Source organism: Falco rusticolus, chromosome 6, assembly GCF_015220075.1.
Source record: "Falco rusticolus isolate bFalRus1 chromosome 6, bFalRus1.pri, whole genome shotgun sequence".
Taxonomy (NCBI): domain Eukaryota; kingdom Metazoa; phylum Chordata; class Aves; order Falconiformes; family Falconidae; genus Falco; species Falco rusticolus.
The window spans coordinates 19,879,340-19,906,886 of record NC_051192.1 but is presented as its reverse complement, the minus strand read 5'-3'; the positions used below and the strand labels follow the sequence as shown (position 1 = coordinate 19,906,886).

General features: G+C 45.2%; 1 protein-coding gene across 1 annotated transcript in view; it reads left to right on the top strand.

Annotated features, from left to right (window-relative positions):
* Nucleotides 1-18,528: 18,528 nt before the first annotated feature.
* RP1L1 (RP1 like 1) overlaps nucleotides 18,529-27,547 on the top strand; it is a 44,749-nt gene continuing 35,730 nt past the window's right edge. Inside the window, exon 1 of the mRNA XM_037391747.1 lies at nucleotides 18,529-18,802. The gene's annotated coding sequence lies outside the window, so the exon portion shown is untranslated. The remainder of the gene's footprint in view (nucleotides 18,803-27,547) is intronic.

Here is a 27,547-nt window from a genome sequence, read left to right as displayed (position 1 = left end):
GAGTGAGATTGTTTGATTTTTTTGAAGATATGATGCATTTTTTAAAAAAATATTTTTCATAGCAATATTCAAGCTCCCCAGAACATCCATAGAAAACAGAAAATTCAGTTGTGGGGTTTTGTTGGGTTTTTTTAATATACTGTACTTATTATTTTTTTTTAGTGTATTAACATTTTTTTGGTCAAGTTAGGCTTCATTCTCATCATCAGGTCCTACTAGTTTGAAGACCTATTTAGTTTTAGAAGATTAAAGAGAACATAATGAAAATACAAAATGCCTAACTCTGAACCTTTCTGGTTTAGCAAAACTCTCAGCTATTAAAAAGTAGAAAAAACTGAAAGTGCTATGGAAATATGACTTTTGCAACCACAATATCCACATCTACTGCCCTGTTCTCCATTATTTGTAACTCTTTTGGCCTGTTTCAATCCAATCTGAGGGCATGGAAGTCCCAAAATATGAAGCTTGGATAATTTTGATGATATTTTTTGAATTCAGACACCATAATACCTCTTTTTTCTGAGGATACGGCCACAGCGCACACACAGCTATACTGCTGGACACAAGAGCATTTACGTGGGCAAGACCTGTTAGGAGTGTCCAGTCTTCAAGGTAAGTTTTGAGGTGAGCTTCTCAGAGGATGACATCTGCATGATCATCCAGAATCACTCAGGATGGGCCGGGCTCTCCAGTGGTGCTTCCTAGTCATGCCACAACCTGCTGCAGGACTCTGGGCAAATCGGAGCATCCCTCATATCCTTGTTTCTCAGTCTTTAAGCTGGGGATGCTTTCTGCACTGCAAGGTGTTATGTGGTTAAAGGATTGCAGTTATTTGGCAGGAAGGAAAGAACCTGAACGGGTAGGTGATTTATCTCCCCAAGTTTTGGAGTGGCATTTGATCTCAGTGGAGACAGCTAAATGTAGGTGAGCTGAATCTCATCTCTAAAAACTGTAAAGCAGATTTTGGCTTGAGAACTAAACTGTATTTATGGGCAATAAAGGGTATTACTGGGACATCTGTCTCATAAATTGATTGACAGCACAAGATCATACACCACCCCAACATTTCTGATGGGATCGTCTTCTGATTTTGAAGTGTTCCTACTATATCCTATCTCAATGGGAAATATTTGAGGGGAAGTGAGAGGAAATAAAAAATGCTCCTAACCTTAAAACTCAAAAGTGTTTAGAAACATAGGATCACAGCAACAGGGATGGGAAGAGATAGGGTTTCTGTCACACAGTCCCTTTCCAGTCTGTGAAAAGGTAACTGGGGGTAAAAATGATCAGAGGGCTCTGAGGAGACCTTATTGCCATCTTTCAACATATAAAGGGGCTTATAAGAAAGAGGGAGGGAGATTTTTTACCAGGTCTGTCAGTGGCAGGGCAAGAGGCAACGATGTTAAACTGGAAGAGCATAGATTTGTGTTGGGCATAAGGAAGAATTTTTTTACAATGTGAGTGGTGAGGCGCTGGCCCAGGCTGCCCAGAGCAGCTGTGGGTGCCCCATCCCTGGCAGTGCTCAAGGCCAGGCTGGACGGGGCTGGGGGCAGCCTGGGCTGGGGGGAGCGGTCCTGCCCATGGCGGGAGGTGGGACTGGGTGGTCTTTAAGGTCCCTTCCCACCCAACCCATTCTGTGATTCTATAGTTTCAGGACTCTCAACTTTAACATTAAATAGATGCAGGTGAACAATTTTTTTTATTGATGAAAAGTATGAGATTTTCCAATAAATATATAAGATTAATAAATTAATGTTTTCAATTAAACAAAGCAAAACTCAGTCAGAGAAGACATATTTTCTATTTAAAAACCAAGAAGATTTTCACAAGCAAATACCTTTTTCAGCAAGGCAGCTTTTTGTTGAAGAAAGAATACTGAAAATCTAAACTGAGAGAACAATTCAGATTGTCCAATTGCTTATTGCTCATTTTCAGTCAAGCCACAAAGTGACATCTATAGAACTAGGAAGTATTTCTGAAAATCAGGTGTGGGGGTTACGTGTTTGGAGGCTGAAAGGAAATGGGGATCCGCTTCCTAACCCTACGGTCTGCATTAAGTCAACGACAGACAGTAATTATGAATGGAGTGAGTCAGGACTCTGCAATTACAGTCTTGCTTCTGCCACCAAATCACTACATGCCCTTTGCCAAGTCCCTTAACCTCAGTGAGCTCTGACTAACCTGTCTGCAGTACCGGAATGATAATTCCTCTCTTAAGGGACCTGGGAACATCCGCTACTCTCTGCAAAATCCTAAAGAGCTGGTGAGCAGACACTGTTATTAGTTTCCTCCAAGGTGACATTAATGAGCTGGAGAGAGAGTGGTGTCTTTGGGGAGAAATGTCTGTAGTAATAGGCTGAGCCTTGGGAGATTAAAAATTGTTAGCATGAAAATATTTGGCCAGGAAGGAAGATCCACAGCAACACACGGCAAAAGCACAGCCAAGCCCACTGGGGAACGGAAGTGAAGCAGTGTTGAATAAACTGATGTGGTGATTAAGTGCAGCATTCCCTTGGTGCTTTTTGATGGGAAATATCTGAAAGAGCTTAATTACATGAGGATGTAGGAGCCCGATGCCCACCGATTTTGCTTGGAGGCACATCACCCAGACTTTCTTCAGGCTGGATGTCCAAAAATGAGCCTTGTCATGGGCATGGTTAACAAGGGGGGGTGAGACCAGGAGTTGACCATGTACACCTCATCCTGCCTAGGCATGAAAATCTTTCAGGAAACCTGTGGGATGAACAGGAGCAGGTTATTATTGTGCAAAGTGCCTGACTACCACACCGACCTTTTGCAAATACAGGGTCATATGTAAAAATTAAGTCTATATCCGTTGTGCGATTATACAGGAAAAAACGCATAATATATAAGTCCCCAAATCCTGCAGCTTTGCACATGCTTGTCAGGGGAGCAAGGAGGAGGTGAAATGTGTGTGTTATCAACACCACAGTGACACACAAGTGTCGGCCAGTCTTGGGAACAGTATTTGTTCAAGATGCACACTGCAGTACAACCCTGTACCACACCAGGTCTACAGTGCTTAGCACTAAAACAGGCACAACATCTGGGGAGGCAAGAGGAGAAAGAACTTATCGCCACTGCTTATTACCATCATTACTGCTAATATTATTTCTGGGGAACTGAAGGCCAGAGATCTGCCCCCCACTTCTAATTTATGCACAGCCCTGTTCACAGCATTGGTGAATGCCCTTGTAGTGAAAATGGCAGGATGAGCATCAGCATCCATCTAAGGATCACAGAAAAAAATGTAGGGTGCTATCTATCCCACCTAAATTTAGGCATTCAAGAGCTGTATCTCCATTAGTTATCTAAATATTACTATGCCCATTCCCCACCCAAATAATCATAATATTAAGCTTCTTATTAGGGTGGTACACCTACGTTGCCTATTATGAATTGCCCTAATCAGTGCAAACTCCCAAAATGCATGCAGGAATTGCCTGGCTCAGTGTCAACTGGCCAAGCAAAAACCATGCCAATGCCTGCTCTATTTATCGGTGTGGGCAACAGTGCTCCAGCACTGCCTAGTTTGCTAGAAGAGGCATAGTTTAAAAATCCAAGACTGAGCTGATTTATTTAAGTTTGCTCTAGTCAAAGAGGAGGGCTGAGAACCTCCAGACATGGCCAAGGTATTTCATACATCTATTTTAGAATAAGAGATCTTGTCCTTTGTAAAAAGTGCCCTTAATTCTTACTCCGTTCTTCATCGTGTTCTCCAGGAGGTATCAAAGGGAGCAAGAGTGGTGAGGTTGGATTCAGCTGGCTCCAGCATGGTTCCTGCAGTTAAATGGATCCCAGCGACACATGAAGAGCCTGGAGTAGCACAGACAAGACCCAGATTCACCACCAGTGTTTCATGCTTGTTTAAGCAGTATTATCATCACTGAACTGCCAGAGGACTTCAGCCAGGGTCCAGCAGGTGCCAGCTTCTCAACAAATGCAAAACAACAAAATAGTCCTTCATCCCAAGCACTTTACAGTCATGGAATCAGGAAGCCGAAATGCTGAGTTAACATATTAATGTTAAGATATGGCTGTCCTCCGATCACATGCTGGTTTCATTGAGTGCAGCCCCTAAAGGTTGAGTGCAACTACACATTTGCTTCCATGTAAGTTCAGGCCCACCAGATGTAGCGTACTCCACCCCTTTCTTGCACCCTTTTAGCACCTCATCACACCCACTGAAGCATGGTCACCCTAGATTTACCGCAGCACCACACAAAATGGAATGAGGTGCTGTGATTTCCACCCTGAGATCTGCAGGGAAGAAACGGGCTGAGGGGACGCCAAAGCTCAGCTGTAGCGGAAAGAGATCTCAAGCTCATGGTGAATGTCCTGAGCCCCTTGTGGCTGTTGAAGTTACTTAACGTTTAGGCTTTTGGGGCTATTGTCACACAACTTACTGGTAGCTGTCTGCAAGGGACAACAAAAGTGCAACAGCACTGCTGTCTCATGCTTATGCCAGTGGGCATGATCTGGCCATGCCTTTACTTATTGGGCCTCCAAAATCAGGTGGCCCAACCCAAAATGCCTTTTGGGAACGGTCCTTGGTCTGTGTTGACTCCTGACTGCGCCTGGGAATTGGCTGGCATGCGTTAAATGGTTCAGACCAAAGACTGCCAGAGATTACAACTACTGTTAAATGGTGAGGTGAGACCTCGCATTTTGGGAGGAAGTCTTGGTAGGTCCCTCTTGCTGTCAGTCACAAGCACCCTTTTCTCTCCCACACTCCAAGTTCTCCTGAATCTCTCCTGCACTTATCCACCAAAGGCATTTTGTTTGCAGGGCGGCACGTCTAAGCCCACTGCTCCCTCACCAGACTTTTCTTCTCAGGCCAAATGGCCCTTATGGACTTTTGTGGGTCTTGTACAGACACCCTCTTTCTTGGCATCCTGGCCATACACAGCACAGACCTCTGCACTTGACTCTGTTCACCTTGTGCCACCACCCACCCACGAATTTGTTGCCACCTCCATTTGCGGCTCCCAAGGCTAGAGTAGGGCGAGATAAAGAGCACAGTCTGCTCCTAACTCCGCACCTCCACCTCTTCCTTCAAACCCTCAGTTAAAATGAGCTTCATCCCACAGACATACTGTCCTGCCTTTTCTTTGCAAAAAGACAATAAAGGTTGAGGAATGAACCAGAAAGATTGTGTTTCCACTACTCAGAAACTTCCTTTTTTGTCCCAATTCATCTAGATGTTGGCTGCTGCCAAGCTTAGATCTTGTGCTTCAGCTGTCTTTGTTTCTCCAGCCCCTCACACTGGAGATGTCCTGCACTGGGGCAAGGCAGGAAGAGCTTTTCTGCTTTCTGAATACCAAGTAATTTAGGGTGGCCTAGAATTACAATTTAACCAAAGCCAGACACCGTGGTTACAGCCTTAGGGTTTCTGTTAAAAACCCCTTCTAATCAGGGGCAGTTTCTAGGCTTGTAGAAATAATATGAGAGCAAGTCCTCTCTAGAGCCTTGCAACTCCTAATGTCTCATTGCTCCTGCCTCTGAGGCTTCCCCTCTCTCAGCAGCCCATGTCTCTGATTGATTGTGTCTTTTGTTGGTCCCTGTGTTCATGGGGCTTGTGTGAGAGCACAGGCTGTCTCAAGACTTCTTTTCAAGTATCAGTACTCCTGCTACAGTGAGAGATGAGAGAAAATGTAGTATTAGAGTGAGAGCCCAGAACGTAGTTTCTGACGTATCCAAAAAAAATGCATTTTCAGGCATTTGTCAGGAACTCACAAAGTCCTCAAAGCTGTCTTTTCCATTCTGGCTTCTTAAACTGAAATGCAATTTATTTCCGCCCCCCCCCTCCCCCCCCCCCCCCCCCTCTTCCCCGCAAAGGGAGTTGTGGAAGTACATTCTGGCTCCTTCTCAGGACGTTGGACTACCATTAGCATCCCATACATTATTCAGTGGGCTGATTATGAATGAATCAGCGTAGATACCTCCCCTCTGAAAGCTGAGAAAAGCTGCAACTCTGTCAGAATGCCCCATGGCCCTTCCAGATCAAGCTGACTGCAGAGGGAAATTTCATTTCTTAGTGATGTTTAATTAAAATTTAATTAATTTGTTAAAAGCAGTGATGTCCTGAATAGGTTTTTATTTCAAAGGGAATGCTTCGAAATTGGTGCCCTGATCCTCTGTAGTGTTGGGAAAGTAATGAATGGACACATTTTTGTAAGGAAGGTAGACAAGTTGTAAGATCTGTGGGACAAGAAGGTTGGGGGGGATGTTTGATCCGTGACTGAAGTTGTATTATTTGCAAAACAGATAAGGAGTGAATTATTATTAAACATCCTCTGATCAGAAGGGTCGGCAACAGGAAAAGATCCTCTTCAAGTTATGAAGCCTTGGCAGAATCCTACCTAACCCTAGCAATCCAGTAGCAGTTATACAGTAAAGTCCAGCTACATTTTTCAGTTGCACTTCCATTTTCCTCCTTCCTTCCTCTCAAAATCCACCCTGCAACAATTTCATCAGCCTGAGATCTGATCCTGTATCGAATGTGCTGAATGGATAAAATCTGCAGTAGAAACAAGCTGTCTGTGAGATTAATTCATCTCTGAAATCAACGTTATGCAAACAGGACCCACCCTAATTTGTGTGAACAGGCTGTGCATTATCTTATGATTAAACAGCTCTGTAAGCATCAAAATACCTAATCTCTCAGGCTTCCCTGTGCAGGGTCTAAACCAGGACAGAGTAATACGTTCTCTACAGCTCTGCTCTGCACCTTCAATATGATGCTTAGAGCCTGGTGGGGTAAGGGGTCCAGGTACTGTTCAGGCATAGGCACTAGCTCTGTGTTGCATTATCCATTAGTGGCATCTTAATTTGATTTCTAGGTACCCTAAAAACCCCAGTGGGCAAGCAGGTTTACTCCAGCATGAGTACAAAACCATGTTAACTCTCTTGGGCCATGTGGTAGGCATGGACCACCTCCAAAAGGTGAGTGAGATGGGAAGCCAACCAGCACATCATGCAAAATAACATGGCGCCATGGTACTATTTCCTCTTCTCTTTCCATCCAGTGTGTGAGATAGATAGTCAGATAAGTGGTTTTTCAACCAACTGTTCTGTGGACATCTCCTGCTGAACTGTGTTGATATGGCCTTGCTGCTGGTTTCTCTTCTCACTTGCCCTATCCTTCTCATTCTCAGTGGAAGCATAAAGGAGAAAGGGATCTAGATCCCTGGTCACTTAGATCAGATTCCTGTCTTACATGCACCAATTCAAGTAAAAACAGCCCAAGAGGAGAATAACCCTTATTACACCTTCTGGAGTGTAACACAGTGTAATAGAACAGCATAATAGTAGTAGAAGATCTTTTTTTCTTTGTATGGAAGTATTTGGTACTTGTAAGACACTTCCAGAATACTATATCTGGTTTTGTGCTTCTCACTTTTGGGCTTTTCCACAAGGAGAGGTTTGACAAACTAGAGTCAAGGAGAAGGTCACCAGCATGGTTAGGGGGCTAAAGGGCAGGATGTACAAGCAGAGGCTGAGGGAACTGGGTTTGTTCAGCCATAAACAGAGATGTCTAAGGGGGATTTTATTGCTGTCTTCAACTGGGAGCTAATGGGAGGATATAGAGAAAGTAGAGTCAGGTTCTCCTTGGATGCCCACAGTGAAAGGAAAAGAGGCAACGGATTTTGATTGCAAAAATGGAAATCCTGGTTAGACATTAAAAGGTGGGGGAAATCCACCATGAAGACAATAAAAAATTGGAGGAGGTACCCGGAGATGTTGTGGCATCTCCATCCTTGGAGATACTCAAAACAGTGCAGAGTATGACCCTGAGCAATATGTTATAACTTTGAAGTTAGATCTAACTTCAGACTTACCCTGCTTTGAATGGGAGGGCTGGACCAGAGACCTCCTGAGGTCCCTTCCAAACTGCATCACTCTGTGATTCTGTGAAGAGCCTGGGACAAGCCCCCAGCTGCAGGTGCTCTGCACACTGCTGGATGTAAGGGAAGCTTTAAGGAAGTTCACACTGAGCTCCACAGCCAAAGGTGACTGCCCATCACTGCCCCAAGGCTGTGCCGGGTATGCAGCGGGCACACCCAGCGGCGTGAAGCGACTCTGTTGTCTCCTATGCAAACAAGGGAAGTATTAATTCTAATTTCTTTCTTGGCAGCAAGTGGAGGCAAGAAAGAAACAAACTGCCTGATGATGTTTGTAAATGGCCATAACAATGCAGATACTTCAAAGTGGTTTTTCCCGCTTTGAAACCACTAAGACAATGCAAGCTGAGGGTCTTGCAGGGTAAAACCCTCAAGCTACTAATATATTCATAGCCAACAAAGCCACAACCAGCAGAAGCAACATTAGGAAGTTGATTGCAATAGCAGTGCCTTGTCCTTTCTCTGGGTCTTGGTTCACCTGATACGGTTTGGCCATGTTCCTGCTGTCCAATTCAGCCTTCAAAACAGGGTGTCCTGTGCTAGCTCCCAGTCCATGCCTGGGAACTGCTTCTGAGAGTGTGTAAGTGGCCAGGGACTTGGCATTACTTTTAGTAGTAGCCAAAATTCCAAGTGACTCAAGTAAGTGGTCTGGTTATCCGTATGCATGCTCAGACACAGTTCAGGGCTAATTCACTCCTTGTATTTATCAGTGCATTCCTGGTGATCCTCGGGAGACTCCACTACTGGAAGTGAGTATAAAATGCTCCATTAAGGTTCTTCACATCTCTCATTAAAGAGTTGGGGCCACTTCAGTGAAGAGTCGGGGCTGGGCAAAATGGTGACATGTCTACAGCAGCAGGGGTAGAGGCTTAACAAATCAAGACAGTGGTTTTGGAAGAAGAAAAGCATCACTGGGAGGAACCCATCTGCACTGGGGTTCGCAGCAGAGGTGTAGCCAGGTTTCTGCAAGATTTCATCCAGTAGAGCAAATTTCTCCTTCCTGGACAGACTGTCATAGACAACATGAATATTTTACTCAGCGTCAAGTGAGGGGCTGAACTCTGGATGCATTTCAAGGGTGTAAAACCTTAGTAGCTCCTTCAATTTTAATCTGGTTATTCTAGATTAATACTACTGTGATGGAGAATCTGTATCCAGACCTGATGCCCAAGAACGTATGTAAGCCCGAAGCAATATAAGATACAAGTAAAATCAGTAGCAGTATTTTTTGCTGCCATGCAAAGGACTGAAATCTCAGGGGTTTTATTTAACTTCTCGATTCCCATGTGGTATAAGTATACTTTCAAACGGTTGGGGAAAAGACAGCACAAGGAAAGTGTCTGGACAAAACCCAAGCTCAAAGCTGCATTGCCTAAGATAAACAGTAGTCCCTTGCGCCAGCCTTACAAAGGAGCAAATTCTCCCCCACCTCCCTACTGTGAGTACATGTGTGTTGAGTAAAGCGGCTTGCTGCAGTGAGCCCACAGGCGTGCATCGGGGTGAGCACCCTTCTGCCCCACGTCAGCAGGAGCAGCGGGCAGGATCCCCTCATGCCCGCTGGCCTCAGGGGAGCACAGGGATGTTTACCCGCTGCACTCAGATCCCCGCTTGGCAGGGGATGGATGAATGTTGCCATCTCTATTACAAAACAGGGAAGCTCTTCAGCAGCTCACTGGGAGGTAGGGTGAGGGCATGATTTCATACCAATCACGCCAGTGTGAATATGCCAGCAACCCTATCAGACTTGTTCTGCCGGGCTGTGCTCCCAGACATTTTGCCCAGAGCATAGCGGAGCATGACTTCCTGGTGTCCCCAGCAACTACAGCTCTAACAAACCCTTCCCTCCGGGGCTTTTCCTATCCTGGGGCAGCTCTCAGGCCACCATGGGATTTTCTGCCTAGATTTACACACAGTGCAAATTGTACTCCCTCTCTGAAGCAACATCTGCCTGCTACAGCCTGGATTTTGAGATAACCATCCCACACTCTTTACGTAAACCCTCTCCGGAGGCATCTTTTCCTTTCCATTTGCAGGGAAGACCCAAAGGTTGTGGAACACCTTACTTAGAGATCTTGGGAAGGTCTGAAGTTTATGTGGGGTGAACCTGGGGATGACCAGACTGCAAAGGTCAGATGGTGCTGTTACAAGGAGCCCAGGTGTGGGGCTCATGATGGGCTAGAGGAGGCTGTTGGTGCTGGGCAGTGCATAGACTGGGAGGCTGGGTTTCATGTGCTGGTCTAAAGACACCTGCTGTTGCCTTATCTGAAAGCGGCTTGAGCTGAGGCCATCCCACAGCCTGGATCTGGCCCACTAGCCATACGCTGTAGGTGTTACAAATCGCTGAATGCTCAGATTAAAACTATGTATCAGAAGTGCACAATTTTGGGTTATTTCTTCTGCTGGCCTTGGGATGCTGGTCTCCTCTCACCCCTTCCCTCCACCTGGTGAGACACAATGGGCAAACAGCTCATCCTGGACCTCACAAGGTTAGTCCTCCATTTCCTTTCATCTCTTTGAGGAAATCTTCCATCTTCCTCACTGCTGTTGTAGAGGACATCCAGGTGGGCACTGCGCTTCAGATGTCAAATGTGGTTGCAGGGCTCCCATCCTTGGAGCTCCCACAGAAGTTGGCATCCCATCCCTCTGAAGTGGCTCCTTTTGTGGTGGTGAGGGGTCTTTGGGCTCTGCAAGAGGCTTTGGGAAGACAGAATCAACTTCTGGTGCCCTATTAGGAAACTGTTGACTCCCATTATTGGCTACTTCCAGGGGAAAAGAAAATTAACTACACTCAACCCTGAAGATGAAAGCAAAATGGGAGAGGGAAAAAAAAACAAGAGAGAAGGCCTGGGAAGAGCAGAGGTTCAGTGCCTGGGAAGAGCAGAGGTTCAGTGAAGTAGCTGGCAGGGTGGATTTTGAATCCCGGAAGGACACACAGTGCATCCTGTGATGTTCTTGTGTTGGGGAGTTTTAAGGCATTTCCCTTTTCACCACAGCCAGGAGAAATCCAGGCCAATTTCCCTAGATGTGTTGAATCTCCTGAGTCCCAGAATTGTCCTTAAAACTCATCCTCTAAAAGTTTTTCCCAGAGGGTCAAGTTTAGGGGGTGGGTAGGCCAGGAGCCTTCAGTTTGCAAGCAGTAGCATTTCCTTGGGGAGGCATTTCTGCACTGAGTCATGCACCCTCTGACACTTGAGAGCCCGACTGCACTCAGCTTTCTTCTTCCTCAAGGTTCAGCCCTCTCAAGCCTCGTCTTTATGTTCCTTGCTTTCCTCTTAGGCTTCAGCTTTTTCTTCTCTCTGAATGCTAAGAACCACAAATTAACCAGCTGTAGGGCACGGGCTATGGGTAACTGGTCTATATACACTGTTATACAATTAGCACAGTCCCAGGTCTAGCTTCGGTTGGGGCCAAGTAAGTCCCAGGCCCAGTCTGGGGGATAGCAGGTACTAAGGACCATCCCCAGTCCCAGGTAGTCAGGAAGCAATCACTTTGTTTTGAAGGAAGTATAATACTGTGGACATTGCCAGCTCTGACCCAGAAAACTACTACAAGCACCATTCAGTTTCCCAGCAGAGATGTCATCTCCCTGTTCTGTATGAGTATTGCATCTCCAAAACATGATGCATGAAAATGCTGGAGCAAGCAAATCACAGTTATCATCACCACCTCCCTAACCCAAAGAATCAGTTGTGGTTTTGTCTGAACTCTGAGATTATCCACACTTCTGTGCCTCTCCCTTCCCAGTCCTGGTGTTGATCAGAATAGCTGCTCCTGGGGTCATTTGTGTGTGCATCCCAGAGAACACGGGACATTCTCCAGCACAAGAAGGTGCACTTACCTAAAGGCTGCCTGCTGCATTCAAGTCCTATATCCTCTGTTTCACCACAGCTGCTGATCAGGTGAGCTGAAGTAAGAGTTTGTGTCCCGGTTGCAGAACATGTGCTGGAGCATTCAGAGTCTGCACCACAGCCAGGAAATCACCACATATTTTGGTGTCTTACTCAGAACTATCATTTCCATCATCACTTTTTGAATTTCAAAGTAGCAAGCAGTTCCTGGGATGAGTAGGAGCAATTTCCCTGTGTGCTATGTCTGTGGCCAAATCTTCTGGTTCAGATTTAGAGAGGGATGCATCATTCCTCAGAATACAGGAGCTTTCCACATACGATGTCCCCCCACCTCCACCTCCTCTGTGTGGCCTGAATTCTTTCCAGAAAAGATCATCCTTAAGGAAGTTCTTAGTTTGCTCTGTAAATGCCTACAGCTTGGCTGAATTAATTCAGGCCAATGCAGCTGAAACTGTAGAAAAACCATAGCCATTAAAAGCTCTGCTTTGCAGAAACTACCTTTGGACTGAAGACAGGATCTCAAAGTGGAAATGTCATGGTATGGCTATAGGAATCAGTCACAACTGCTTGCAAAGCAGCTGATTCCTGCAAGGAGCTGACATCATCTAAGAAGAGCAGACATCAAGCCTGTTGCTGGCACATAGGTGTATCTTAGTATAGCTGCAGAAGATGATGAATCGTTGCTGGAAGGCACAAGAACCAGGCAAGGATGGAGCCCTTTAAAGCACTGTCACGTGGTGGGTGGGGGTGTGGAGGTTACGGTACTAATCAAGCCTCTAATGCTCTTAGTGCTAATACATTAATGACTTAGAATATAAGGCAGTTCCCTCTTATGCAGATTTTGGGTACAAGGGGATTAGTAGGAAAGGTGTATCGTCTCTTGCCCTTGTGTTCTGCATCACACCCACCGCTCTCTGCATTGCAGGGTTTGTTGCAATAGGCAGCACCTTGGAGGGTGAAAAAACCAGTCCTGGGAACCCTTGCCATGACCCAGGTGTAACTGCCGCGAGACCAAAGACCTTCACTTCAGTCCAGCAAAGATCAGCTGCCTCCAACAGCTACCTGAGATCCTAATCTCAGAACCCACCACATAGAGAGCATGGTGAGGGCAGGGGTGTTGGGCTGAGGCAGCGATATCACCCCGTGCATCTGCTGGTAGGCTCTGCCTGGTTGTGTCACAGTGCTGAGAGATGAACCTCTGAAGTTATGTCAGAGGCTGCGCTCCAGCCAAGATAAGTGCATCAAAGCCTGGGAAAGCTCCAGCTCCCCTTTTGGTTCACTCAGAAGAGCCACTGTTGATGGAAGGTCCTGCTCAGACCTCCCACTGTGGTCACAGCTCCACTGGGAGCCCCGGGGTTGGTCTTAGAGAGGGGCTCAGGCATAAGGTGAGGTCTGGGGAGATGCTCGAGCATCCCACAGCCATCTCTTATCTCTGTAACAGACAAAAGCAAGGTAATCTCACTGTCCTGCCAGTCAAATGTCTCCAAGGTGATCATCATTTTGAGACCTGTGGTTTTGGCCTCTCCGCTATCCACCTTGATGGGGCTAGTCTTTTTGGTGTTGTTGGGCAGCAGAAGACAGCACAGCTATTGCCTGTGGCTTGGCTCAGAAAAGTCAGCTTGCTGAGTTCAGAAAGGTGTTTCCCACCTTTGGGGTAGCAAAACCTTTATAATAAACTTCTCCAATGTGCTTTACCTGTGCCCTTTTAACAATGTAATTATTTCTGTCCCTGTCCTGAATTAATAATAGGACAATCCCTTCATGGATTTATTAGTTAAAGGCTAAATTCCTCCGTCACCCCAAGCAGTGCAAATCCAGAGCCATTTTATGGAAGTGAGCAGAGGGCAACTGAGTAACTTCATTTTCACTTGTGCTGTCCCCAGTAGTTTAATGCATTTATACAGCTACATCTCAGAACAGATCTGTGTTTCCTGGTTTGGTTTTCAGGTGATTCTATTTTTATAAAACATAGGAGTGAACCAAAAGCTTTTTGAAGTAACCCTGCAATGCTGAAGTCGAGTGTGGTTTTGATTAAGAAGGAGGGGAGATTTGGAAAAGAAATAAATCCAGTCTCGGTGGGAAAGAGGGATCTGCTGTAGTTAGGGCAAAGGTGTACCTGCAGCTATATTTCCTAAGTTTCTAGACTCTACAGAGGTCCTCACGTAGTCTTGATAATACCTAGACTTCATAGTCTTCCTAGATGTTGGTCATCCATAGCTGGGATCATATGAGCAAACCAGTCCTTAAGTACAGTTTGCATAAAATTATATAATACTGACATATCACCATGCACATGGGGACTGCAGTGAGCGTTGTTAGGTGGGGGAATTATTTTGGTAAAGAGCGGTAACAGATAACTGAGACAAACAGGGCGGTCTACGCTCAGCCTCTTCTGCTGTGCAGGCTGAGCAACACAATTACCTCTTGATGAATACCTCTGGGAGGCCAGGACTGAGATCCTTTCACTATGTGTAAATAGAAGCTAAATCGAGAAAATTAAGCCCTATTCAGCAGAGGACAACCTAGGAGGAAGTTAAGCACCTGCTGGAAACAAGGTGCTGCCTTATATTCCTTTGTTAAGTGATTTGCCCAAAGTAACCCCAATCATCCTGTACTCAACTTCTCTGAGGGAGACCGAACACTCTCGGCAATTTCAGTTGTTAAGCATAAGACCTTTAAATCATGAATTAGAAATAGGCGCTAATACCCAAACATAAGGAGAGTTTTACGGGCATCAGAGAGCTTAGATTCTCCCTGTCTCTCAGTCAGCAGATTTATCCTGTCTGTCCTACGTTGTGGAGCAAGAGCGTTTATTAATGGAAGAGGGGGATTAGAAAAGGAGACCCCCGAGTTTGCTGCATGATCTGCTGCTGTGTCACGTTCAACATACTATTGCATCTGCCTTTCTCTCACACTCAATGCAGATGAGCACCGTGGCTTTTTCTTGGGCTCAAGACCTTATAGGACGCTTTATTTTAAGAAGAAACAGGGTCAGGACAGTCACTGTGGTGTGGAGCTGGGATCTACAGAGTGATTCTTAATTTATTAAAAAGGATTGAATCTGGGTTAATAGCTATCCACCCTAGGTGTTTTCTCTCCCCTGTAGATTTCACTAGGGTTCAGCCCTGAACTTGAGAAACGCTCCTAGCAGGAGTTTTCTCAAACCTAACACGTTCTCCAAAATGCCTTTTCCTCCTTGCAATTTCCCTTAACACTTAATAAAAAAATCCTCAGCCACCTCTGCAGGTGAGTCCATTTTCATTAGTGTCTTGAAGTCACATTGAGATTAACAGGTAATATAGAATCACAGAATGGTTTGGTTGGAAGGGACCTTAAAGACCACCCAGTCCCACCTCCCACCACAGGCAGGGACCCCTCCCCCCAGCCCAGGCTGCCCCCAGCCCCGTCCAGCCTGGCCTTGAGCCCTGCCAGGGATGGGGCACCCACAGCTGCTCTGGGCAGCCTGGGCCACCGCCTCGCCGCCCTCACAGGGAATGCCTCCAGCGTGGCACCTCTCCTCGTCTCCTCTGTCACTTGGAGAAGGAAGTTATCATCAGGGCATTCCAGGAACCTCCTGGATTGCTTATGTCCTGCTGTGTTGTCCCTCCAACAGATCTGGGATGGCTGAAGTCCTCCATGAGGGCCAGGGCTTGTGAACGTGGGGCTGCTCCTATCTGTGTATAGAGGGCCTCGTCCGCCCGGTCATCCTGGTGGGGCAGCCTGTAGCAGACCCCCACTACAATGCCACCTGTCCCTGCCCTCCTTTTGATCCTGACCCATAAGCTCTCGGTGGCTCCTCACCCATCCCCAGGCAGAGCTCCGTGCGCTCTGGGGGGTCACTGGCATAGAGGATGATACCCCCCTCGTGTCCCCTGCCTGTCCTTCCTGTATCCTTCCATCCCAACACTCCAGTTACAGGAGCCACCCCACCGTGTCTCTGTGATGCCCATAAGATCGTGGCCCTGCAGGTGTGCACATCTCTAACTCCTCTTGTTTATTGCCCACACTACGTGTGTTTGCACAGAGGCGTTTAAGGCTGGCCCTGATGAAGCTGGCTTACTGCCTGGAGCGGCTGCGATCCCCTTGTGCTGACCTTCAGGTGCTCTCCTGCTGTCCTGCCATCCCCTTCCAGGCTCTGGGCATCTCTTGCTGGCACTGGCATCAAACTGGTAGGAGTGGGATGGACTGAGGTTCTCCTCATCAGTCATGAAGGTTGCCAAAATGCAGTTAATGGTATTAAACAATCATTACGACAATCTCAGAGAAGAAAAGTGCTGGGAATCCCACTCTGAGCAACTCAGTGTGTAATCTTCTTTTGGAAAAAAACCCCAGTCAACAACTGCAGCGTAAGGTCAAGCTGATCATGTGCGGCTTTAACTTATGAAGCCATTGCACAGGATAAAGCTGGAGAGATTCCCCTCATTTCGACGACAAACAGCCATCAATCCCTTGAGAGATTTAACATGACACCTGCCTGAAGTTCCAGGCTGCAACGTGTGGAGTCCTCACACATGTCTGCAGTGAGCCCTGCTTTCAGCTCTGCTTTGAAGATCACTGCAGATGTGATTTAAGTTTCAGATGGGAGAGAGCAGGGAAGGAGGTGGGAGTACAACACACAAGAGGAAAATGTTTTTACATCACTCTTCTTGTGGCCTTGTGTTTTGGAGTATTATTTTGGGTGAATCATGCAGAATTAGATTCTGCTGTAGTTCCATCATTGAATAATACATTGCAAACAGCCCCCGGTCTGTCGTCAGCAGGGCAATGGTCACTTGCAAAGGTAATTCAGAGCTGGCTCAGGTCTCTCCCTGTCTCCATGTAGAAGGACCAAAAGCACCTGAAGGTACTTAGTAATTGCTGGGACTACTTAATTACAGCTACAGCTTATGCGGGGTAAAGATGGGATTCATTGTATAAGCTCAGACATTGAATTCTTTATGCCTATGATGTGTGTGTTTCGCATATGATGTTGCTCCTAGATGAGACATGACGAACAGAGCCTAGAAAATGGTTCAGCTCATTCTAAAGCAGAGGGCCCAGAGATGTCCTCCCCCAGGTGAAATTCAAAAATTTGCAGGTTTATTCCCTAATTTTTTCTTCCTCAAAAGAAGAAAAAAAAATACAGCAACTTCTGAGGGGGACAGTACCATTTGTTATTTTGGCACAAATCTAATTTATTTGACAGTCAACCACAGCATGTCTTTAGGCTCAATGGTAACTGAGCATTGAACCACTCTGAGATTTGTTGGCTCTCGCACAGCTGGGCTGACACTGGTCTGCATCTAAGGTGAGGTGAGAAGACATCTGACTGTTAAAAGAGTACTTCAGGCTTGGGAGAAAAAGAAGGGCATCCTTCTAGTTTTTATTGGTAAAATGTAACAGAAGCCATATTTCCAATGAGGATTCCTGATCACCACCAAAGGAACAGTAGCAATAATTGGACGATATTTAGTACTGCGGTTAGCTAGTTCTTTTCACTTTAGGGTGCAGGAAGGTTTTATGCTTAAGCACTTGCTTATCCTCATGTGAACCGTATGACTGGGCAGGCTGAGAGTGGGCACCCGTCTTCTTCAACTCTAGATGTCTATGAGGTAGAGGTTAGTATCTGAGCTAACATCTCAGACTTCATTTATTCCCTGGAGAGACTGAGGCACTCCTGAGGGTGAATCAGCTGACCTGTTTTTGACATCAGCTGTAAAATGGGAGGAATTGTGCCCTGAGGAGCATGCTGAGCAGGGAGTGTAGGATGCTCACCAGGTCCATAGTGTAGATACCTGTGTGTGGTCAGGTAGTTTCCATGCATGCTGTCTCCCAGTACAAGGTTGGGGTGACACTCAGCCATGCACCATTATTGCTGCATGTTCTTGGTACAACCTAAAGGAAGCCCAGATAAGGAAGCAGGAATGCAGTCTCAGCATAAGCTGGAAAGTTTTTGGGTGAATAATCGTTAACAGGGACTGCAGAGGACATCAGCTTTGCAGGCTGGGCAGTGTTTTCATGTAAGAAAATAAGAGAGTCTTTTGGCAAGAAGGCATGGTCTGAGGTGAAGGTATCGAGCTAGGCATTAGGACATTTGGGGTCTGCACTTGGCCTCACTGTGTTGTTTTGTTTTGTTTCTAGCCTCACCAGGATATGAAGATGCCTCTTTTCCCACTGGTGAATGATGTTTCCCCTTGTGTCTTTGGGGTTGTGATTTTTGTCGTTCCTTATCACAGAATGGTTTGGGTTGGAAGGGATCTTAAAGATCATTTGTAGGTGCCCTTTAAGATCCTCTAATGGAATATAGGAAACTTTGTCCTGGGTTCTGAGTTTTGGTTTGGGGGGGGCGGGGTTTGCCATTCATGAGGTCTTTTTCAGGCTGGGAGGGACCTTTGCAATTGTTTAGCCTGATTTATTTACTGCATATCACAGGCTGGAGACTTAAAACATGGGCTTTGTGATCAGAAAAGGCAAGAAAGCCTTTGCCACCAGGAGCCAGCTTTTACCCTGCGTTCAAGCTTGTGAGTTGAATACCAAGGGAGAGGAGGCACTGGGTTAGGCTTGTCAAGCAGCAGACACCATGGTATACATGGTGATGCAAATTTCTCAGTCATCAGGTTTGTATGAGGACCAAGAGGAAAAAAAAGCATTTAAACCTCATTAGTTAATTATCATCACTGCAGATGGTGCTCAGCTGTAAGCTCCTTTCTGCTTGTCTTAATCCCATTCCAAGTGGCTACCCCATGCAGAAGAGCCTGTTTGTTTTTTTTATCGGGAGGAGTGGTTGCGCATGGGAGCCTGTGGTGTTGGGGAAAGCTGCAAGAAGGGCAGAGATGTGAAGCTTTAGGAAAGGAGGTGGGGGCCCATCCCCTTGTGCAGGCAGCAAGCGAGCAGAAGTGTTCCATCTTTCATTTGCAGGGCTGAGAAGCATAAACCTGGGAGATTTCTCTGCCTGGCTTTTGATCTCTGCTGTGAGGGCTCAAGGGAGGCCTGACCTGGCATGGATTATTGACATGAGCAAAGCTATGTACCTGGATTACCTTCTTTGTGGTGAGTTGAATTTGTCTCTCTCTATCCCTCTATACACTTCTGAATCAAAACAGGGAGAAGGAGCAACAAGGGAGTGATGGAGAGCAGGTAGCAGCAGCGGGTCTGGTGTTGGTATCAATTGCATTTTTTCAGTAGCTCTGTTGTCCTTTTTTTTGCATCTTTCTTAGTATGAAAGTGAGATGTGGTGTTCACGTGGGAGAAATAGGTCTCTGTGATAAATAAGAGTTATACCTGTGGGGGAAAGCTGCTGATGTGACCGAGCCATAGCTGGTGGCTGTTGAGCAATGCAGATGTTACCCCTGGAAGATTTCGGAAGGCTGTTTTTGTGTTTTCCTGGGAGGTTTTGCAGTGGGCTCTGGGTCCGTCCCTACTGAGGCATTTCCCCAGCAAACAGGTCTCCTTTCTATATCAGGGGAAAATTCAGTTTCCCTGATACAATTTACTGTGCAGCCACCTCAAGTCTCCGCTGCTATTCAGGGACAGCGGGAGGCTGAGTGGATCAAGCCCGTAAGATGATATGGGCCCCTGTGCACAGAGGGGACTCCTGGCCGGTTTAAGCAGCGCTGCCCAGGCAGGGAGCCAGGCTGGTCGCAGGCTTGCTCCAACACCGGCCCATGATGGGAGAGACTGTGACTTTCACCACAAACCCAATTAGAGTCTAAATCAGAATTTCTGCTCATTTTCCCTGTAAGATCTGAATGCCCACAAGACTCTTTTTCTTGTGTCCCCCTCCTCCCCCTTTTTCTTTTGTAGGCAACCCCTCAGTCTTCCTAAGTACAAGCTAAAAGGGAGGGCTTGTATTTTTTGGCTAATACAAGCCTCGGGTCATTAACCCTTGACAATTCTTCAGTGAATTACTATTAAGAAATTAATTCATTGCTTGGGCTGAAGATAGGTTTATACAGTTAATAACATAAGTGTTATTTAGATCATCAAATTTGACCCCTTGAATAGCATGGGGAACTGAATTTCATCCTGTAGCTCATGGCCTTTTGGTTGTGGTCTTTATACATCACATCAGGAAACTCATAATGTCAGGAACACATGTCTTGAGGGGCTGAATTAACACGGAAGGGAAGAAAAGTAATGATGTAAATTTACCAGGAGGTCATGGGTCAGCAGCCCATCGAGTCTTTGAAGAGAGGAGCCTGGCAATACCCGGTTGCCTCTTGCTCAAAACCCACCTGCTTTCATCTGTCTGTTATGGAAGAATATTGCCTGGTGGCCGTACTCCTAGTCTGGGAACTTCTGCCTCTCTGTGAGCCTTCTTGTAGGGTTGGGACCAAGATTTGTATTTGCTCTTGAACATCTGAAACTACAGTAGGTTCTTGGCCTGTCTATAAACGCTATGAATTATTGGTTGTGACGGTGATTGGTTGGTATTTGTCTTCTACATCTTTTACTCTGCAAAATAGCTCCTTACAGCAACTGAGGGCACAAGATAATGTTTCTATCTTGTGTTGGTTCTTTGTTCCCCCACGCAGCTTCGCTGGATCTCCCTTGGCTGTCCTTTGGTGCTTTAATAGTTTTTTTTCTCATCTCTTTAATTTATTTCCTTGTAATCATGGCTGTCTTCTTATTGTGCCTTGGAGAAACATGAATCATTGGCCAATAGGTGAGTCTTATTGCTATCAATTGTTGTTATTAATCTGTGCCTGTTCATGTAAAACAGGGACAAACTGCACATTCAAGTGTAAAATACTGCCTATACAGTTTAGGTCGTTAAAATATATTAAAAAATCAGTTTGAAATGATAAACCATGGATTTCTTAATCTTTTACAGGGCAATTTTTTTCCCCTGAAGTCTACTCTCCCTTTTAAAAAGTAAACAACTTACTTCCCCCCACCCAGTCTATTTTAAATAACCTGGGAGAAGGGGCTTCCACTATTTCATTTGAAGATTATTCCAATCTAAATTACCTCACTTGCTCTTTTCTCAGTTTTATCCCATCACATCTAATTATACCCTCTTGCTCTACATTAAGCGGTTCCTCTGCATGTGTGGAGAGAATTAGCACCTTAACATTTCAACCACCTAGAGAATGAAAAACGCAGGAGAAAATCAAGACCCAGGTGCAGCTAGTGCCAAAAACACTGTTTCAGAAAGGATTTGATTTAATTTATTTGTGTAGTGCCTACACTCATCAGCTTCCCACAAGCTTAACTTACCTCCTGGCTTGCAGCATGTAGTCATTCCTCACTGTTCATTTACAAGGGCTGAGAGCTCTTCACAGTGGAGATCCTACTTCTTCCTTGGCTCTCAGCTCCCTCCTGCCTGCCAGCTCTTTTATTTTCCCTCAGGCATTAGTCAGCCAAGCAATGTATATTTAGTATTTTCAATATTTTTTTTCCCTCCTTGCTTCATCTAACCAACCCCTCAATCATTTCGTTGTTTTTCTCCAAAACCTCTTAAAATTGTCAGCATCCTGCAGGCTTGTGACTGTCCAATGTTACCCTCAGTCCTTCTCCTCCAGCAAGGCATGCAAGTTAAGTTTGTTGCCTAACTTAGGTGTTTCCACTGATGCCGGTGCCTTGGATTGTGTGATAAGAGTCCTGCATGTCCTTAAAGGCTTAGTGCGAGAGGTGGGCTACCACGATGGCAATGTAAATCCTTCCGTGCTTGTTTCAGAGCAGCTCACCTAGAAACAATGCACTTTTGTCGGAAGCTGGCTTTCTCTCTTTCCCTTTGCTTTAATGAGGTAGTGTAAATCACTGTATGGGGACCAAGGAGACAAAGGCTGTGTCCCTAGAGCTGTCCCAGTGGCCAAATAAATGGTACCAGGCAAGTCACTTGATATGTCAGTGCCTCAGTTTCCCTTTTGGCCTTTGCCTCTTCTGTCTGATGCTCTGGGAACCCTGACTATCACTTAGGTTTGTGTCTACACATCTCTGAGGGGGAGAGAGAATCTAAGAACTGCAGGCTCCCCAAGCTGCCTGCTTTCTACCCACCCTCTGTGCTATGTGCTGGGCTTCTGCTGGGTCTCAGCATCCACAGCATTCTTGGAAGGAGCCAGGCTTGGAAGTCTGGTGATGGCATATGCAGGACCAACTGGATGTTGTTCAGCAAAAAGAGGGTGGCTTGTGGTACAGCACCCAGAGAGCAGAGGTGACTCCTTGAGCACGCAAGCCTGATCACAGGGTGGTGGTGGGCAAGTCTGCTCCTGACAGCAAGCCTGGGCCCGTGCTGGCTGGTGGTGTGGGTGTCCTAACACATGCATTTACCATCAGCCACCTCAACAGGAGCCTCAGAGCACTGCCGGAATCCAAAGGAGCAATAAATCTGTAGAAATGATATCTGCTTACTTAACCAACCCAATGCATGTCCCAAAACCACGTTGTGCCAGTTCTTCTCCTTAAACCAGCATGTGTTTTCAGATGTTTTAGCCTGGTGCAGTCAGCAAAGCTGTGAGAGTAAGAAATCACTTCTTTGCTGTTTTACGGAAATATACGTACAGATGCCAGTTAACCTCCAGATGCTCTGCTGGGTTGCACTGGAGTGACAGAAGAGCAGACCATGCCTCTCAGAGCCCAGAAAGCAATAAAGCTCTTGCAGGTAATAAAAATAACTTGCTGAGTTGTAAGTTTAAAATATTTCATTTAGAGTTACTAGGAAGTAACACATTTACAGTAACTTTTGGTACTGAAAGTGTATCTAAGAAGAAAGAGATACATCCTGAATGTAAGAGGTAACTGACAATTGATACAGTTGGTTCAATAAAATACAACAGTCTGGTGGAAATTTTTTTTTTGTCCTACTTGAGGGAACATTCACTGCTGCATCAGAGCTTATTTGGAGTTATTCCCTACAAACTGCTCAGGTTTGTTTTGCTCAGTAGCTTGGTTTCTTCATATTTGCATTCTTTGTGCATTAGCTGACCAGGCTTAGTCACCTGGTGTCATCCTTGTTTCCTGACTGTACAAGCCAATCTCATGTCACTGAGATCTGGCCATGAGGTCTTGTGGGGAGGTAGTTCTGACTTGCCCTCCATGAACACCTCAGCAAGCCCATAAGCATATTTGGCAGATGCTCTTGCCATTAAAGTTCAGGCAAAGTGAACACTGAAGTCAGAAAAACATGGCACTTGGCCAATTCATGGGAAAAAATCAGCACAAGTGATCCCAGGTATATTTTGCGGTACTGTTCCAGACCTGTTCCCTTTTTGTTGGGGATCTGTGTACCCATTTCAATATGCTATGACTTTAAGCTTCCTCAAAGGCATGCAAAGCCTCTTAATAAATAATCTTGCTATTTCTTATCATATCTCCCTTTGAGTGAGAGGCAGGACAAATGGGACAGCGTTCACATCTGAATCCAGATCAAGATCAGTTGTAGGCTGGGAAATGGTGGTGCTGAAGAGCTGAGTGATGACTGTGGTGTAATATACGCTTTGCATTAACTCCTACATGTTTTAGAAGATGGAAAGGGAGGCACACAGCAGCAAGGAGAACTACATTTCTCCCTACGCTTTCACGTGCCACCTATTACCACAGAATCTGAAAACTTTTTGCTCCATGGATTGCAAGGTGTGAGCTGAATTGGCCAACCCCAGAAAACGTTAGGAGAGGCAGGATCAAGAAAGGAGAAGGTCAATGTCTTCAGAGCCACTGCGAGTGGTAAGGGCAAATGTGAAAACATGGGAAAACTGAAGGAAACCACCCAATTGCAGCAGTGAAGAGTTTTATGGGCAGGATGTTGAATAGATCTTGCACAATATTGTGAAAGCTAGTGAAGTTTATACAGGTCGAGATAAGCTAACTCAGCAAAAGGCAGATGTTTTAGCAGGAAAGGATGGAATGAGATTTTGGAGAGATTACAGTCAATTATCTGTAGAATTTGGCAACAATCCAGATAAGAGTGTTTGGTGTGAAGGAGATGTAGGTGTTGAACATGACATGGAGATTGTGAGTTTGAGTGTCATGAGTGCAGGTTATTCTCAGCAAGGAGGGCTGGGGAAGGAACGTGTTTGTGGTGAAAGATAAGGAGGTATTCTTTTAACCGCGATAAAAATATTGGCAGACCTACATCTGGGAAAGAGCTCAGAGGAAAGAGAGGAGAGACCCAGCAGTGGAGAGTTACACCTGCTACCATGAATGTGGAGCATGATGTCACCAGCTGACATCACAGGAAGCATGATGTCAAGAGGAGAAGGAATGACAATAAGGAAGAAGTACCAGGGCATTCAGAGAAGATGTGGAGGGAAGGCAGCAGAAGATGGCCAGTCTCTCACACAGCAGACCGAGGCTAACAAACATGGTGTCCATTGCTGTGGAGGAGAGATGGATCTCAGCTGCAGCTCAAGTAGAAGAGGGACAGGAGGTGGCTTTTTTAGCTGTTTGTTTGGTTTATTTTTTAATGTGAAGTTCAAATGTAGAGTCTTTTAAAGGACCCAACCCATTCTGTTCATGAAGTTTTGAATGTTTCAATATTAAATGTCTATTTTACTACTTTTTTTTTTTTAACAAACATTCTTTCAGCTGTTTTGAAAGAGTAAAAGGAAAGCTAAGGTGAAGCAGACTTATTAATTAAATTTAGAAAGTCTTTTTTTTTCCTTATCGTCTCTCAGAAATATCAAAGGAATGATATTTGAAGGGTCAGCCTAGGAGGGACTGTGGTGGGGGTTTTGGCATTTTTTCCCTCCCCTCCTCAGTATTTCAGATATTAATTCCTGGTAATTCTTTTCCACCCAATTTTTGTTTTTATTATTATTATTTTTGAAAATGTTCTTTTAAGGGTCAGACAAAGAGACCATCCCACCTCACCCTCCTTTTTTATGAATTCAGGTTTTCAGTTCTGGTAATTTGGAGCCAGGACCCAAAGAATGATACACATCTGATGAAACAACCTTATTGTCACTGTTTCTTTTCCAGACAGTGGAGAGCAACAGCAGCTTTAAGACAGAATTCATCTGAGACATCCAGTTCAGGATGAGATGATTACGGCCTAAAAGACAGCATATCTTTCTGGTGACTCTGTAGGCAGGCTGGAGTGACTGTCTCAAGTAAAGACATTAGACAACCATATCTAGCCTGAGTTATCCTGCCTGGCTCAGATATATTCGTCCCACGGTGCCCAGGCACTGGCTGATCCTTGCTCCCGCTCCCTGGTTGCACATGATCTCTCCAGCCCTGTTTGGGGTTGAGCAGTTGTGGAGCCACCTGACCATACTACCCCATTGCAACACTTTGTTCTTCCAGAATGGCCGCAACACGTCTGGGAAGGAGCGTGCCTGTGGGAAATACCCACCATTGTCACACAGCAGGTGGCAGAGAGAAAGCATTGTCCCTTCTGCTCCTGCACACTGCCCAAAAGGAGCAGATGTTCAGCAAGTGCTAATCCCAAGGGATCGTGTGAGTTCCAGTGAGTCCTGCTGGCTCATCTGATCTGAGAATCTGGCACTGAGATTCAATATGCGGAGAAAAGAAAGAACAGTTCATTGTGTTAAAAGTGTAGGCAAGCAAAAATTGCAGAGATCACCAAATTTAGACTTTGGCCAGGGTACCAGTATTAGCAATGCTACCCTTAATGAGAGGTCAAAGTTCTGCTGACATGAATTAAAACCAAGAATAAGTAAAATTGGAAGGATGTAAATCTTTGGGGTAGAGCAGAAGTAGCGGAAAAAGCAGGACCATTAACAAATGAAAAAGGATGCTAATGATTCAAAACTGGCTGAGTTATTGAACACCTTTTAAAAAAAAAATTCTCCTAAAGAAGAAAACTATTAGAGAGTTGTTTGGACAGGATTTAAAGTGAGGAAGGAAGTCACTATAAACAGAAAGTAATTGATAAAGAACAAGTAGAATAATCCTTGAAAAAATCAGAAAGAACACAGATCAGCTTTGCTGATCATGTTGGCATGTTGGACATTAGGGAATGAATTGGGAAATGAACTGTATCACTTCCCAAAGGCAGCTGATGCTAACTGGGTTGAATAAAGGAGAAAGGGCTGGGACAATACCCCTGATTATTTTTTTCCCCTGTCTACTCAAATCCAAAAGAAGAGAGTGACTCCAGGTGAGACATTGTGTCTTCTAATATAATGTAACAAATGTTAAGGTAGAAATAAGTACACAACTGTGTGGCACAAGAGTTGTAGACAAAAGGCCAAATAAATACATGATGCCAGAGAAACTTGACTGCTTCCACTGTCCATCATAGTATCATAATCAGACTTACAGAATGGTTTGGGTTGGAAGGGGACCTAAAGACCATCTAGTTCTAACCCCCTGCCACAGGCAGGGACCCCTTCCACCAGCCCAGGCTGCTCCCAGCCCCGTCCAGCCTGGCCTTGAGCCCTGCCAGGGATTCCAAATACCATACAATGCTGAATTTGGCTTGGAAGATTGTTTCAAAGGGGTTTAGAAGTCATTCATCCAACATCATTGTTGGATGAAAAAAAGCTGTCCACAGAGTACAATAATTACCTTTATAACAATATTATTTATGTCAATATGAACATTTATATTATTATAATTTTAATATAATAATAAACATGTTAAAAAAGTGAGAAAACATGTACATGTTGAAGTGTGGAGGGATTTGATTTAACATCTTTTGAAATAAATTTTTAGGAGTGTAGAAAATAAAAATTGATAATAATTTGGAAGGAACTTATGGGCATCAGAAAGGAAAGAGAAATGGTATAAAGGGGCCTAGAAATGTTAGAAATGGTTCAGAAAAATGAGAACCACCATAGTGGGGGAAAAGCAAATGTCACATATCAAAGCTTTCATAATCTCAAGTGAAAGGTTTGTTAAAAATGTAAAATTAGGATATGACAGTGGTGTAGAGGAAATTAACTTGTGCCTTAAGGTGGGTGAAAGCACTAGGGTGCAAGTGGTTGTTCTGTTGCACCTGTGGGTAGCCCCACACTGAACTCTGGGGATGGATGTGCAATAAGGTGCCTGTACCTCTGCAGAGTTGGGCACTGTCCTGAGGAAGAAGGGTTGGAGTGGGTTTGCATGGAAACTGGGAAAAAAAGCTTCCAGCACCTGCAGTTGCTGGAATCTATAGTGAGTTTCTTCTGCTGACATATTGCCTTTAGCTGCCAGGTCCAGATTCAGTTGCAGATTGAAACCTCTTCAAACCCGTGGTGACTTTCTTGGTTCACGCCTCAGTAGTTGGCTCCTAAGTGTCACTCCTGAGGCATGCATTGCCTCAGGTCCTGGGGTTCGTGCATATTCCTTGTTCTTCAGCTGCTCACTCTAGTCACCTGGTTTCCTTTCCTGGGTACTCATGTAATCAGCTTTGCTCAGCTTCTTTCTTCATTCTGCTTTACAGATAGGAAGATGAGGAAGCAAAATGGATTGTAAAGGGGAGTGGGTGTGTGTCTGTTAACCAGCCTAGGAAATCTCAAACGGTTGTCTGTAAAAACTTCCATGCCTGAGCTTTTGTATCCTCCTTGGAGATGGAAAAAGCCCTGGAAGGAGCCACCTTGTGTTGCTGTGATCACATAATCAAGGGACATGCATACCAGACAGTCTTCATGAGAAGGCAAAAGAACTGCTAACAACCTGCTCAAACCATGCTTAACCCTTGTGATACATGCATGTTCTTGTGAACTTGTTCCTTTCATGTAATTGATTGTGTCAATTCTAGGTTTGAATTTGGCAAGCTGCTCCAGTCTTGTCACGCTGTCTCCTCTGTCTGATGTGTTAAATAGCACATCTTTTTATCAGTTTCCTGGCACAAACATGCAGATCATCTTAGACATGAAATTCAAGCTCACCTCAAAAAGAAACTCAAAG